We start from the raw sequence: 12,962 nt of genomic DNA, 5'->3' as shown, positions 1-12,962 counted from the left end.
TAACATAGCAAAATATTACCTGTGGGTTCAGAGACATCAGGGTTATGCATGTGTACACAAGCAGGGGAGGGAGGTAGCCCACTAAGGTCATGATGAGGCTGTTGGTGATGATCTGCATGGCTCTCTGTTTCTGTGGGTGGACGTTAGTCTTCCCTGAGGGATCCGGCTTCCTCAGAGTGCGGAGGATGGTGATGTCACAAAAAACAATGGCAGGAACCGTGACGACATATGGAATCATAACGAATGGGGAAGAGAAAAGCTCAAAGTTGATTGTGAACACAAACCCATAAGTGATTGCCAGACCCGAGACCAGCAGGCAGACCAGCAGCTTATGTCTCCTGTCCTTTGTCTTCATGTATGAGATGGGGTGAACAACAGCCATGTAGCAGTCCGCACACATACACAGCATTTGCAGAGGTCTGCCACTGTAATTTAAAGAAACCAAAACATCACCTGTCTTTGAAATAACATCAGTCTGAAATATGAAGTAATTTAACTCATATGGAAGTATGGTGATGTTGATGATCAGGTCCATGATGGTGAGGTTGAGCAAGTAGACGTCATTGGACAAGCCGCTGCGCTGCTTCTGAACGAGCACCCACAGAAGCCACACGCTGGCAGGAGCACCCACACATGCACAGGGCAGACTGAAGATGGCCCAAACCAATGGTCCCTCAAGCATATTGCCACAGTAGTAGTCAGTGTTGTTTACAATATTCGTCGAATTTGTTGGTGAAGCATGAGTCTCCATGACGTTGGTTACAGACTTGTTTATTAATTTAAAAATCCTAAAAACAAATGTTAATAAGAAAATAGTAAAGTTAAAATGACATACTAACACACACAAATCTGAGAGTTCCCAGATCACAGTGATATTTTTTTAGAGAACGTTAAATATACAGTATTGTTACTACATGCTGTATTGATCATAGTTTTCAGATTTCTAATAATTGTCACATGACACAATATTGAAGGACTGCTAAAATACATTAATGGAGATGCCCCAGGTGGCGTCGCTGTCCAAGAATCGGACAGCCTGGGTTCAGTACCCGAATTTCGAGAGTCCGTTGCTTTGGATAAATGTGTCTTAAATCCCACTTTATCACACATATGTCAGATATGTCTATATAGATCTATGTGAAGACACTTACCTGGTCTGCAGTTATATGGCGTGTCTGATCATTACAGTAGGCTACAGACACTGTGGTTGGAGGAAAGGTACCAAGTGCTTTTCATGGGAAAGCTTTCTAATTTGAATAACCACATGTAAACTACACAAATCCATACTTTACATGATATTTCCCTGGCTGAAGAAAAGCTAAATGTCAGGCTAATAAAGTTAATTCAATTCCATTCAAAACACCCTTTCTAAAACAGTTAGTTCCAGTCCTTGATTTTTGATTCGATGAATCGCGTTTAAAGTCGTTGTAAAACCCAGCATAACCAGACATGTGGACTCGAGTCACATGACTTGGACTCGAGTCAGACTCGAGTCGTGATTTTAATGACTTCAGACTCGACTTGATAAAATTTGGCATGACTTGCAACTCGACTTGGACTTGAATAGCCTACTATTGACTCGAGACTCGGACTTTGCCTCTTTGACTTGTAATGACTTGACATGTCTCAAGTCAAAAAATGTCTTGATCGTGGACCAGTCACCCCAGAGATGCTTTCACTTCCGTGACGAAAAAAACAAAACACATAGTGGACACAAACAGGCAGAGCACAGTGATCAGTGCTGCTGTTACCACCACACGCATCACGCACTGTGTGTAGGCCCAGCTAACAATTTATGGTTCTGGGAACCATAGTTTTTGGTTTCGGGAACGTTCGTTTTTGGTTACCAAACGTTCCCCGAAGGTTAGTTTTTGAGTAAGTTTTGGTTCCCATGGAAAGTTTGCTGAATGTTCCGGGAACGTTAGTTCTTGGTTATATAAAACGTTCCCTGAACGTTTCCCTAACATTATCTAAAGGTTGCAACCTTCATAGACCTTCCCCTAACGTTCCCTAACCGTTGCAACCTTTAGGGAATGTTCCCATAACGTTCCCTAAACGTTGCAACATTTAGGGAACGTTGCAACCTTTGCATACCAATTTTATTATTACTTTAAACTGCATGAGCAGGAATGCATTATTATATATTTGCAGGAATTAATGAACAGGCAAAATTGATGGGATTTATAACTTTAATATAAAATAATCAAAATACAAAAGGTCTAAATATATATATATAAACATCAGACTCCATGTTACTCAAGTATACTAAAACAAGGTATTTGACTTTGGTAGGTGCTCTATACATTCAACAGACATACTGTACAATAGAGACAACAATATACATTGTAGCAGATACCAACACAATATACAAAACAACAATAGAAATAAGACATAATACCAATATAAGTACACATGGAGTGTGATGTAGAGTGCAAAGTAATAGTGCAAATGTAGTGTGCAAGTACAGTAGGGTGACCAGATGAGATTGGCTGAAATTCGGGACGCTTTTTTTGTATCGCGGGGGGGGTGGTAGGCTTACAGCGAATTTTCAAACCTGTAGCAAAACACATTTTTATTCAAATATCAAGTCTGCCTCAAAATACAACAGAGAAATCATGAACTCAATGTCATTGTGGGGGAAAAAAAAAAAAACAATGACTGCGTAACAGTGCAAATCAGACCTTTCAGAATAAGGATAATAGCCTAACGCTAATAACAAGCCTTGCCAAAATTATGGGTCATTAAGTAAGAATACAAAATAATTGTTAGATTAAGTAGATTATGTTAAAACGACATGGACATTAGGCCGAACTTCCGGTGTATTTTTTTGCACGCCCTGGCTCTGCCTGCTGCGCTGCCTGCACAATGTCCTCGGCTTCGCGAAATCAGTGCATATTCGCGCCTAATTATAGAACGGCAAAAAGAAACAAAGTAGCCGGGCTGCATCCAGACACTTAGCTGCCGTCGGGGGCTGCATGCAGTCGACTCAGACTCTCTACGGACAGTTTTTAATGTTTATCAAAAAATAACTACTCAGTATTCTGATTGAGTATAATTTTCGGGACAATTAGGGCAGGATTCGGGATTCGGGACAACTGCTTGGATATCGGGACTGTCCCGAATTTTTCGGGACGTCTGGTCACCTTATGTGCAAGACACATATTGGAATGATAAAGTATGTAATGTGCAGTTGAATGGGGATGGGGATGACCCCACTTATCTGCAGTTCAGGAGAGTGACGGCAGTGGGAAAAGAGTTGTTCTTGTGTCTGGTTGTTTTTGTGTGCAGGGATCTGTAGCACCTGCCAGAGGGGAGGAAGTTAAAGAGTGTGTGTGCAGGATATGTGGAGTCTTTGGTGATGGTCTCTGCCCGCTTAGGTCCCAGAGTACAAGTGCTGGAGGGAGGGCATTTTGTTCCTCCTCTCCTGCAGCTCAGTGACTGTCGAGCAGGACGACAGCAATATGTCATCGACTGGAGCAGAGGGAGGTGACTGGGAGCTCCTTAAGAGCATGAGCAGCTCATCCATCTTCTCCTCAAATGCGTCCATTCGCTGTGCCATGCGGTAATGGTTGTCCTTATTGCTATGGAAAAATGGATGGTGTTAGTTTTAATTGTTAAATACATTATATACTTGCATATATAACAAATTAAGTGAGTCTTCTTACCTCTTATTTCCGTCTCCATGGCCAAGCCACCTCCCTCTGTGTGATGACTCACTTGTGCTGTTTACAACAAAAAAAAAGTTAGTTACTCTCAAGTTCCTTGTCATGAAATTGTATTTACTTGAAATGGAAAATTCAAAGACACTGAACCTTCAACTGGGTCCCAAGATGAAGTGGCAGGCGTTACAATAGACCCATCCAGCTCTGGGCAATGAGCTGGTTGCCTGTGTGGTGTTGACTCACCTAAAAAGAAAGTAAATATGAATATTGGTCAGTTCATTTATGGTAGGTTTCTTGCACATGACATTTGCAAAAGATAAACCTATGCTGTTACATTAAACAATCGCTAAAAAGAAAAACTCACATGCAGGTGGTGGAGGCAGTGACATCTGCTGACCTAAAAAAATTGCAAAAAGCTGACTGCAAAAAGAATATTTGAATTGTGTAAATAATGTAGTCTGTATTTAAGAGGTCTTACCATCACGTGACCCTGCACTGCCTTTTGTGGACGCTCGCATCTTCTTCCGCCTCAATGCTATAAGTGTCCATCAGCCGCTGACATTTTTCCATAGCTTTGGTGTATGAATCTACGTTAAGAGAACAACGTTTTTGTGAGCCAGTAGTAGAACAAAGCAGTATTTCCATACAGAGAAAACTATTATTGATAGTATTGCAGCAATCAGTCACCTGTACGCAACCAGATTTTCTTGACTGGATATTTGGCCCAGCTTTTGACTTGATTTTTGTATTGTAGCCCAGAGAATTTTTAATGGGAAGACACAGCACCCATAGAAATGCATGGGCTTAGTTTGTAAAGCTAGTATGGCAGCTGTGTATAGCCTACTACACACATTCCGCCCCTTCCTGTATGCTTCCCAACAGACCTCTGAAGTTCGCCTACAAAAAGGAACCAAAACTGCCATCTTTGCCTATAAGGAGATCAGGGTGTTAATTTAACCTAATACCTATGACAAGTTACATTGCAAGTTAGGTCTGGGGTAGCAAAAATCTAAGTTGTCTTAACGTAGGCCTACCGAAGATCACAGTTAGCCTACCACTCGAAGGCAGAGGACAAAAGTGTGTTGAGCAAAATGTCTGCATTTCAGACTTCTTCGTCCCCGGGAGAGTGCAATAATTCTCTCCCCATGCTATTTTCCCATAGCAAAAATTGCAAGATAGGCTACCGGATCTCAGCTTTTTGAAGGCAAAATTCAGAGGTCTATTCACTTGAATCGTCTATCCGATAAACTGTGTTACAAGATGGCCGCCGACAGTGTATACATTATCTATAGCCATCTCTATGGCTCTAGTGTAGCCTACATATGCAGGACTGTTCAGTAGGTTATACCCACTTAAAAAGCATCACCATCTCAGAATACCCACTTAAGATAGACTAGGATACATTTGGGGTTGATCACAGTATAGCCTACCCACTACAGCTAACTACTAGCCTACATCACAGTAGCCTAGATCCAGCTACATACAGTATATCCACTAGCCTAGACTTGCCTAAAAGGACTGACTGTACACTAAAACTAATTAAAAGAAACGGTAGCCTAGTGCTATTATTTGTAACATCAACGCGAGCAGGTTAACACGATGACACAAAACATACAATGTTGAGAACAGCAGTAAACAAAGACGAACGAGCAATGTGCTCTGGTAAATTACAAACTTGGCAGAATCGGAATATAACAAAGCCCTACAAGTGAAAGGCCTTAAGGTTAAACCTCAAAACCTTGCATTACAACCACTAGGCCTACATCATGAAACTGTAACATATTTCACTTACTTTCGTGAGATCGAATTCCTGACGAGTGTAATCCATTTCAAGACTTCTTCCAGCGTTGTTTAAGAATCACGGAATTCAAACAGAGCCCGTTTACGGTCTTCCCCCTACTGGTGTGGGGGTAGGCCTACGTGTAAGGGAGAGCCTGTCTGATTGAACTGAAGTGAAATAGAGCATCACAGTCCCGCCCACCAGGGACGGATCATGGCTTGTGCCAAGTGTGCACGTGCACAGGGGCCCTCAGCCAATGGGGGCCCTCGGATTTAACCGCAGACCGAAAGAAAAATAAACTAAATGTTTTCCTGATTAATTCATAAAACATAGAGGCATAAGATTAGGTGGAAGTGGTAGGCTATGAGTGGTCATTCAATATGTATGCGTGTTAGCGAAAGTGTGGGTAGGTGAATGAAGTGGATTCCTGCAATGTTAATGAAAACAGCATAGCGATTGGATAGCCTAATAAATCGCGACTTGTTGTAGGCCTAACAGTAGCTTATATCGTAGCAAATAGCCTATGGCGATGCCGATGACAGATAGGCCTACACTTATTTCACTCGTCTCGCTGGAGTGAGCGCATAATGTGGGCTGTTGCGCAAAGAAATTAATTAGGGAGATGATCTGCATCTCCATTTACCAAACGCTACAGTTTTGCTAACATCTCCACTGTTAACGTGAAATATGTCTCCATGCAAGGTAGTGTCAAGCAGCAGTGAAGTGAAAACCTTATCATGCAGGTAGCCAATGTTCACGTCACCTGAGTCAGACAGAAAACGGGCCCTGCTTGCTCTGTTAAAGTTTGTATGCCCCTTCCAAACTGCGTTAAAAGGGTATATTTTACAGCCAGAATTCCACAATTTTCCCGGGGGAGACTCCCCTGAACCCCCCGTAATATGATCAGCACCACCTCTCACAAAATACTATCAACGTCCCTGCTACCGGTCCGTCAGAAATATGTACGGTCCGTTTAGTGAAAATGTTGCTGTAGACTGTTTGGACAGCAAAGGGAGATTACAGCCTAATAATAAAAACAGCTGCTGGAATTCATTTCTGTGTGGGCCTGAGTTATAATATATGACATAATGTACTACATTCCCAGGTAAAAAAAAAACTATTAAAAGTATACTTTTTGAAAGTGTACTAAGTACCGTTTGTACTTTTTTCGTCAAATCCAAGTGTAATTAAGTGTATTGAATTATGTATTAAGTGCAACTTAATACCAACTTGACTATACTTTGAAAAAAGTTGTTCCATTTTAGCACACTAATTGCACTCAAACTTTAAGTGTTCTTAAGTACATTACACAAAAATATATTTTATGAGCATTCGAAACACAGTCGCAGTACAATTTTGTAACATCCAAAGTGTATTGGAAATGTACTTAAAAGGCATTACAATATAACTAATAATAGTGTAGTAGTGTATTTTGAATACACTCTTATCCTCATTTCTATTCATTTGGCATGCTTCTGTAATATTTTAAATTAACTTCAAATGTACTTCCTGACTACAATAAGTGCCTTGAAAGTTTGCAGTTATGTTAATAAAAGTATAGTCTTAAGATACTTTAAGCATTATAAAGGCATGCAATTTAAGTATAATATTAGTGTGCTTTAAAATTGTACTATTAGTACTCTCCTACCTATTCTGTTACATGACAAATTGCACTTTGATTATGAGAAAAACATTTTATTGACATGAATGAAAACAAAACATAATATTCATCCATAACAAAAGTAAAACATTTTTCTGAAAGTTATGGATCTCTTGAGCATATCTTTTCAAGTTGGATGTGGTAACGCGATAAAACATGCATTTGGCCGTATTATATTATTTCACATGCATAGATTTTTCGAGTGGCTGTTTGGAGCGCTGGTCAGATTCCTCCTCGCTCGCAGCATTTTTTTCCATGCTTGAGGAGCAGTTTCCTCTGAGTGCGCACGCGCAGAGAGAATTTGCGCGCACACATTTAATATCTACGTGTGTGAAATAATATATAATATAATACACCCGAATGCATGTTTCATCGCGCAAGTGCTTTTTGCCACTATTGTGTCGCGATACTCTACAGCCTCATTGGTAGACCATCAATTCAAAATGCAGATTTCATGAAAAACAAAAGTTGTTTACCCTCCTAGGTGAGAGAATTTGCCCTCTAAGCTTGAAATTGTTTACTGGACACCCAGCCTACAGCCAACAACTTAACAGTCTAACATGGCTAAATGTGTAATGCATGATCATTTATTGCTTATTTGTTTGCAAAGTCTTCTGGCCCAGAAAGAAAACCATGGTGGTTACGGATCATGGCTGAGGAGGAAAGGTACAGTAGAGTTGGTAGAGGCTGGTAGAGTTGTGCAGTGAGTGAACTTCCCTCCCAATACTGAGATGTGGTGGCAAAAGCTGTGGTAGCTAGCTTCCTTACTAGCACACCATCTTCCAGTCCAAGATGCATAAAGTTTTCGGTGGCAACCTGGGGCTAGACAGCAGTCAAATGCATTGACCTTGGTATTAGAGAATTTGTCTCTGTTGTCTGTGAACAGAAAGAAGATGGAAAACATTTTACAAGATAAACAATATTTTACACAGAAATCCATTGGCAATGATGAGATTAATACAGATTATCTGTACCTATTTGACATTTACTTTTTATGGGCCAAATAGGTATTGACACCATCTGTTTGCCATCCTGGTATGGGTAGACCTGGCCAGGTAGTCTTTCCTTAAAGCGTTGTGCACCTTGGCACCGATATGAGTGCAACCACCCTGTTTTCTGCATTTGATTACCTTAGATTCCTTTGTTTCCAATACAACCGTATTATCGTTTTCGGGTCAAATGGCATTTTAAATGGGAGTCGTAGGGGCACTAGCCTACTATTTTGATGCATTAATCAAAATCATCATGTATCAAAATAGTTCTGCCCCTACGACTCCCATTCAAAATGGCATTTGACCCAGAAACGACAATACAGTCAAGCTTAATGGTGGCGCTTCTGACTTAATTATGCTTTCAAACTAAAGTTTGACTCAGGTACATTCACAAAAAGACCCTAGGTTGCATTTTGGCTTGAGTAATGCTTTAAGAGTAATGGCATAAGGTCCTGGATGAAGAATATTTACCTTTACTGCTGATTATTTTAGGCGTTCAGACATCTCGGTTTCAAAACTGTCCAGGAACACCTGTATTAACATAGTTAGGCTACAGATTAAAACTAGGTAAATTACAAACACTACCATGAAATGAACTTGAATGCTCTGTCAAACACAAATAATTAAAAAAAAACTAAATCTATCGCACAAACCAAGGCATAATATCAATCATGTAGCCTAAGCTTCATAGCACTAACTTAGTAGAACACCAGGTTTAATTCCCCCTCTAATATCAATGGTGGAAAAAAACGTTCTACTTCATAAAATGCATGTAATTTGTCCTGTAGACTCATTTTAAAAGATGTCTCCACGATTAAATAAAAAAACAGCAATGTCATTAGCATGCCTAATGAATGTGAAGTGTGACTAGCCTAGCACTATCCTCCTTTCTGTGAGTTAACTTAGCCTACACCACACATAATATTAAAGAACATTGGTGAACTTTAGGCAAACGTTGCTTAATAAAGAACACACTTTCTTCCATCATAGTTTGTCTAACGTTAGTGCTAGCCATCGCTTGTCAATAATCCCACAAACACAAAGCAGGCTAATGTAGTTTTCTTCTTGATAGGGATCTGGTCGACGTATATGACGTTAACGTTAGCTAAATTAGCTAACGTGATCTGGCATTGCTAGCTTGTACTAGCAAGAATAAAAACAAACTCTTAAAAGATTGCTAAGCCATCAATTTAACTTCTCCAAAGACTACCGAAGGTCATAAAGAGTAAGCTACATCAGAATCATTTAACAATATGCTTTGGGACTCACCTGATAACGAATAACTTGGCACTTTAGATCCAACTGGCTTCAGTCCTTGTTATCTCATATGACGAGTCCTTCTGGCTCTGTAGGACCAACGTCTCTGGCATGACTAGAATTTATGGTATCTTTAATTTGGACAAACCTGTAACCTTATACGGACCGTAAAGGTATGCATTTTCTGGTCTCTACAGTCCATCTGTCTTGCAAATAAAGTTATAGTACAGCGGCTAAGCACCGGAATCGTTCAGTTTTTGCAGAAAGCATGAAACTTGGCACAGTTATACTACTACCCCCAAAGAGTATAGAAGTAACAAGAGGCGAAACTCTGTTGCAGTTTTGACAACAATCGCTAGTTGGCGCTGCTGTCGCGCTTTCGCCATTTTGGACTGATCATGCCACTATGGCCCTTGACTACAATCAGAACATGCCAACGTAAACCAGCAAGATTGGTCACTATATTGTGCTCAATTTCGAACCACTAGTTCACTTTTAAATACTACAGGTCGTATAAGAAAAAAAAATATTTGAATATCACACCGCTCAAATTAAACGGCAATAATATTAGCCTATGTAGGGCTACATACAATACATGGGCTACCTACAGATCATGTCCATTCACTGGGCAGATCTACAACAAGTTTGACAGAAAGACTTTACAATGGATTTTTAATCTACAACATAACAGAAAGTTTACTTTCCATCACTGTTTCCTCCGAACTGTAAGTCTACTTGAAAATACAGTAGGCCTATGTTTAAACTGGAAACAAAATAGATGGACCCCAGCTAACACACGACCAAATGGCAACGTTGCCTATAAGTTGCCATTTGGTCATGGCGACATTACTTTCTGGCAACGTTGTGTAATTGCAAATTACGTTGCCACGACGTAGTGGCTTGGTAATTTTGATAACGTTGCCTCTTGGTAGTGTAAGTGACGTTGCCACAACGTTGCCTACAGGAAGTTGCCATTAAGTAAACAAATGACGTTGCCACAACGTAGTGGCTTGGTAATTTTGATAACGTTGCCTCTTGGTATCGTAAGTGACGTTGCCACAACGTTGCCTACAGGAAGTTGCCATTAAGTAAACAAATTACATTGCCACAACGTTGCCTACAGGATGTTGCCATTAAGTAAACAAATTACGTTGCGGCAATGTAGTGGCTTGGTAATTTTGATAACGTTGCCTCTTGGTACTATGAGTGACGTTGCCACAACGTTGCCTACAGGAAGTTGCCATTAAGTAAACAAATTACGTTGCCGTCTTGTTTTCATGCCTGTAGCTCACAGATAAGTGTGACCAAGTAATCTCCATGCTTGGTCACAACTGAATGGTTCAAAATAGAATAATAAACAGACTAAATTAACATACAAATTAATATATAGTAATAAATATATACGACATTTCTTAATAAATACACTTGTTACCAAAAGCCTTCAACTTTATTTGTAGGCTATGATCACCACTTTTAAATTAATGTTACTGCCCCTTTAAGACGCCTTCCTAGCCACGAGCTAGAATGAGTTAGACGCGAGCAAGTTCACCTAACGGAAAAAAACGAAAAGACGCAAAATCATTCATCATGGGACAACATACAGCACCGAACTATATAGTAATTAAACACCTTTCACGTCTTTTCTATCACCAAACCGAGTCTGTTCTATCACATCTAAGCGACAATTTCGTGGTGCTTTCAATAGTATTGAAGACTGTTTTGGTGAGTTTCACTTTATTTCCTAAAGTGTAGGCTATCTGTAATACTGAGTTCAATGAAGATATTACAGAACATGCTAGCTGCTAACTGTATAAAACCATCACCATTACCCAAATACAGCTCAGTTCTGTAAGTGTTTTTATTGTTTTCTGATGTTTTTATGTTAGAAAGGCAAATGTGTTTAAGATTATTCCCTATCTTTTGACATATCGTGGATTATTTTACGGTTAAATAACGTTACATTAACTTAGCGTTTTGTGAGACTGTTTGGTGTTGCCATGGCGATACAGTCAGTGGCGAGGGAAATGGCATGTACTAACCCCAGATAGCAAGCATACGTTGGCACAACGTTGGCACAACGGCATATCATCCGTTGGCATGACGTTGTTTACTGACGTTGTGCCAACTTCATTTTGTCCGGTGGGGTAACGTTGTTTTGACGTTGGCACGGAGAAAATCGTCGTGCGTCACAATAGGCCTACAAAAATCCGTTTATTGCAAAACGTTGGCTTATAACCAATTGCCAACATTTTGTTTTTATTTTCCATTGCTAGTCCATACCGTGAAAATGAATGAACATTATACTTTTATTATCATGAGCAATGACTTGTTCTCCAGTAGCCTACAAGCCTATATGGAAATGATTGCTTCCGCAATTGCGCATCATGCCTAACAGCTGTTCTAAAACCAGTGGCCTCTCGGGGCTTGTTGCTTAATTCAAGACAGGCAGGCAATATGTTATAAATGTTAATATTATTTATAATATTTATTGACAATAACAAAAATAACAAAGAAATAAATTAATAAAAAATGTTTAAAAAAAACACCAACAAGGAATTGGGGGGTGGGCTGCTCCGGTTCCTCCAGATCATGGAACTATTCTGGAAAAACAAAAGAGTTTGCTCATCGATCCATTTATCAAAACAATGCAAAGTATGTGGGGTTTGCCATATGTGCTACTTACTCGGAGTCAGAATCGCTGGAATCCGAATCACTGAATTCCAATTGACGCAGACGCTGGCGCTGAGTAGCTGTGGAGAAAAGGAGACAACCATCAGTGACAGATTGCCCATTTAGGAGGTTATCACTGAAACTAGGCCTAGGAGGTAAGAATGTTTTTTTTTAATTATTTTTAAAAAAAATTTTACTGTCCCCATCTATTATATGAAAATGCGCTTAACGTTGTAACGATCTGAATTGCGTTGTATTGAGGCATGCTAGGCTATATTTTTAGTTGAAAATGCATCTCCATTTGCAAATAGCATTTTCATATTGCAATCAATCGTGAAATGCACAGCATGCACAGGCCTACTAAAGCCACGCGACAAAATGTTACCTGAGAATGAATGCACGTGATGTTTGCATGAACCACGCGACATTAGGTCAGTTTGGCCTAGGATTAGCCATAGCTAGGGCACTGGACACTTGGTGACTGTTTGACATGTGATAAGGTAAGATTTTTAATTATTGTCTTAAAATAAGGTTAGAAGACTAAGCTAAACTTGGTTACTTTTGTGTGAAGAAATGAAGAGTTTGGTTCCAAAACGCTATCTCCTTTTTTTAAAACATTCAGGTTATTTAATGTGTATTGTGTTGTTTTGATTGAGTAAAGATATATAAAATAACAACACCCAGTTACAGTTCAACTGAAATTATTTGGAAAACAAAATGTAAAAAAAAATATTTATGAAAATTCATTAAAATGGTGGCGTTTTGAAACTCTTCAAATGTAGCACATAGCTCGACATATTTTGTAGCCTATGCTACTTTGGAATAATTAAAATACATAGATATTTATGTTTTTGGTATAATACAGAAATATAAGCAACTGTTGTTGAAAGTCCCGAGTACCGCCATGTATAGGCTAATAGAAAATCGGAGAGATTTCTATT

General features: G+C 39.6%; 2 long non-coding RNA genes across 2 annotated transcripts; both read right to left on the bottom strand.

The window, feature by feature from the left end:
• Window positions 1-3,210: 3,210 nt before the first annotated feature.
• LOC143138401 (uncharacterized) lies at window positions 3,211-3,897 on the bottom strand. The gene is made up of 3 exons (XR_012990197.1): window positions 3,813-3,897; window positions 3,666-3,722; window positions 3,211-3,581 (listed from the first exon to the last, which is right to left on the bottom strand). It is a non-coding gene; the product is annotated as an uncharacterized LOC143138401 (long non-coding RNA).
• A 3,899-nt stretch (window positions 3,898-7,796) lies between these two features.
• On the bottom strand, window positions 7,797-9,531 carry LOC143138400 (uncharacterized). Its single transcript, XR_012990196.1, has 3 exons — window positions 9,364-9,531; window positions 8,566-8,625; window positions 7,797-7,978 (listed from the first exon to the last, which is right to left on the bottom strand). It is a non-coding gene; the product is annotated as an uncharacterized LOC143138400 (long non-coding RNA).
• Window positions 9,532-12,962: the final 3,431 nt, after the last annotated feature.

This window comes from Alosa pseudoharengus, unplaced genomic scaffold (assembly GCF_046254945.1).
Source record: "Alosa pseudoharengus isolate Yale_2024_CS ecotype anadromous, Long Island Sound unplaced genomic scaffold, YU_APseudo_1.1 YU_APseudo_1.1_scf_21, whole genome shotgun sequence".
Taxonomy (NCBI): domain Eukaryota; kingdom Metazoa; phylum Chordata; class Actinopteri; order Clupeiformes; family Clupeidae; genus Alosa; species Alosa pseudoharengus.
The sequence above is the reverse complement of the archived record's forward strand: the minus strand, read 5'-3'. Positions and strand labels throughout refer to the sequence as shown.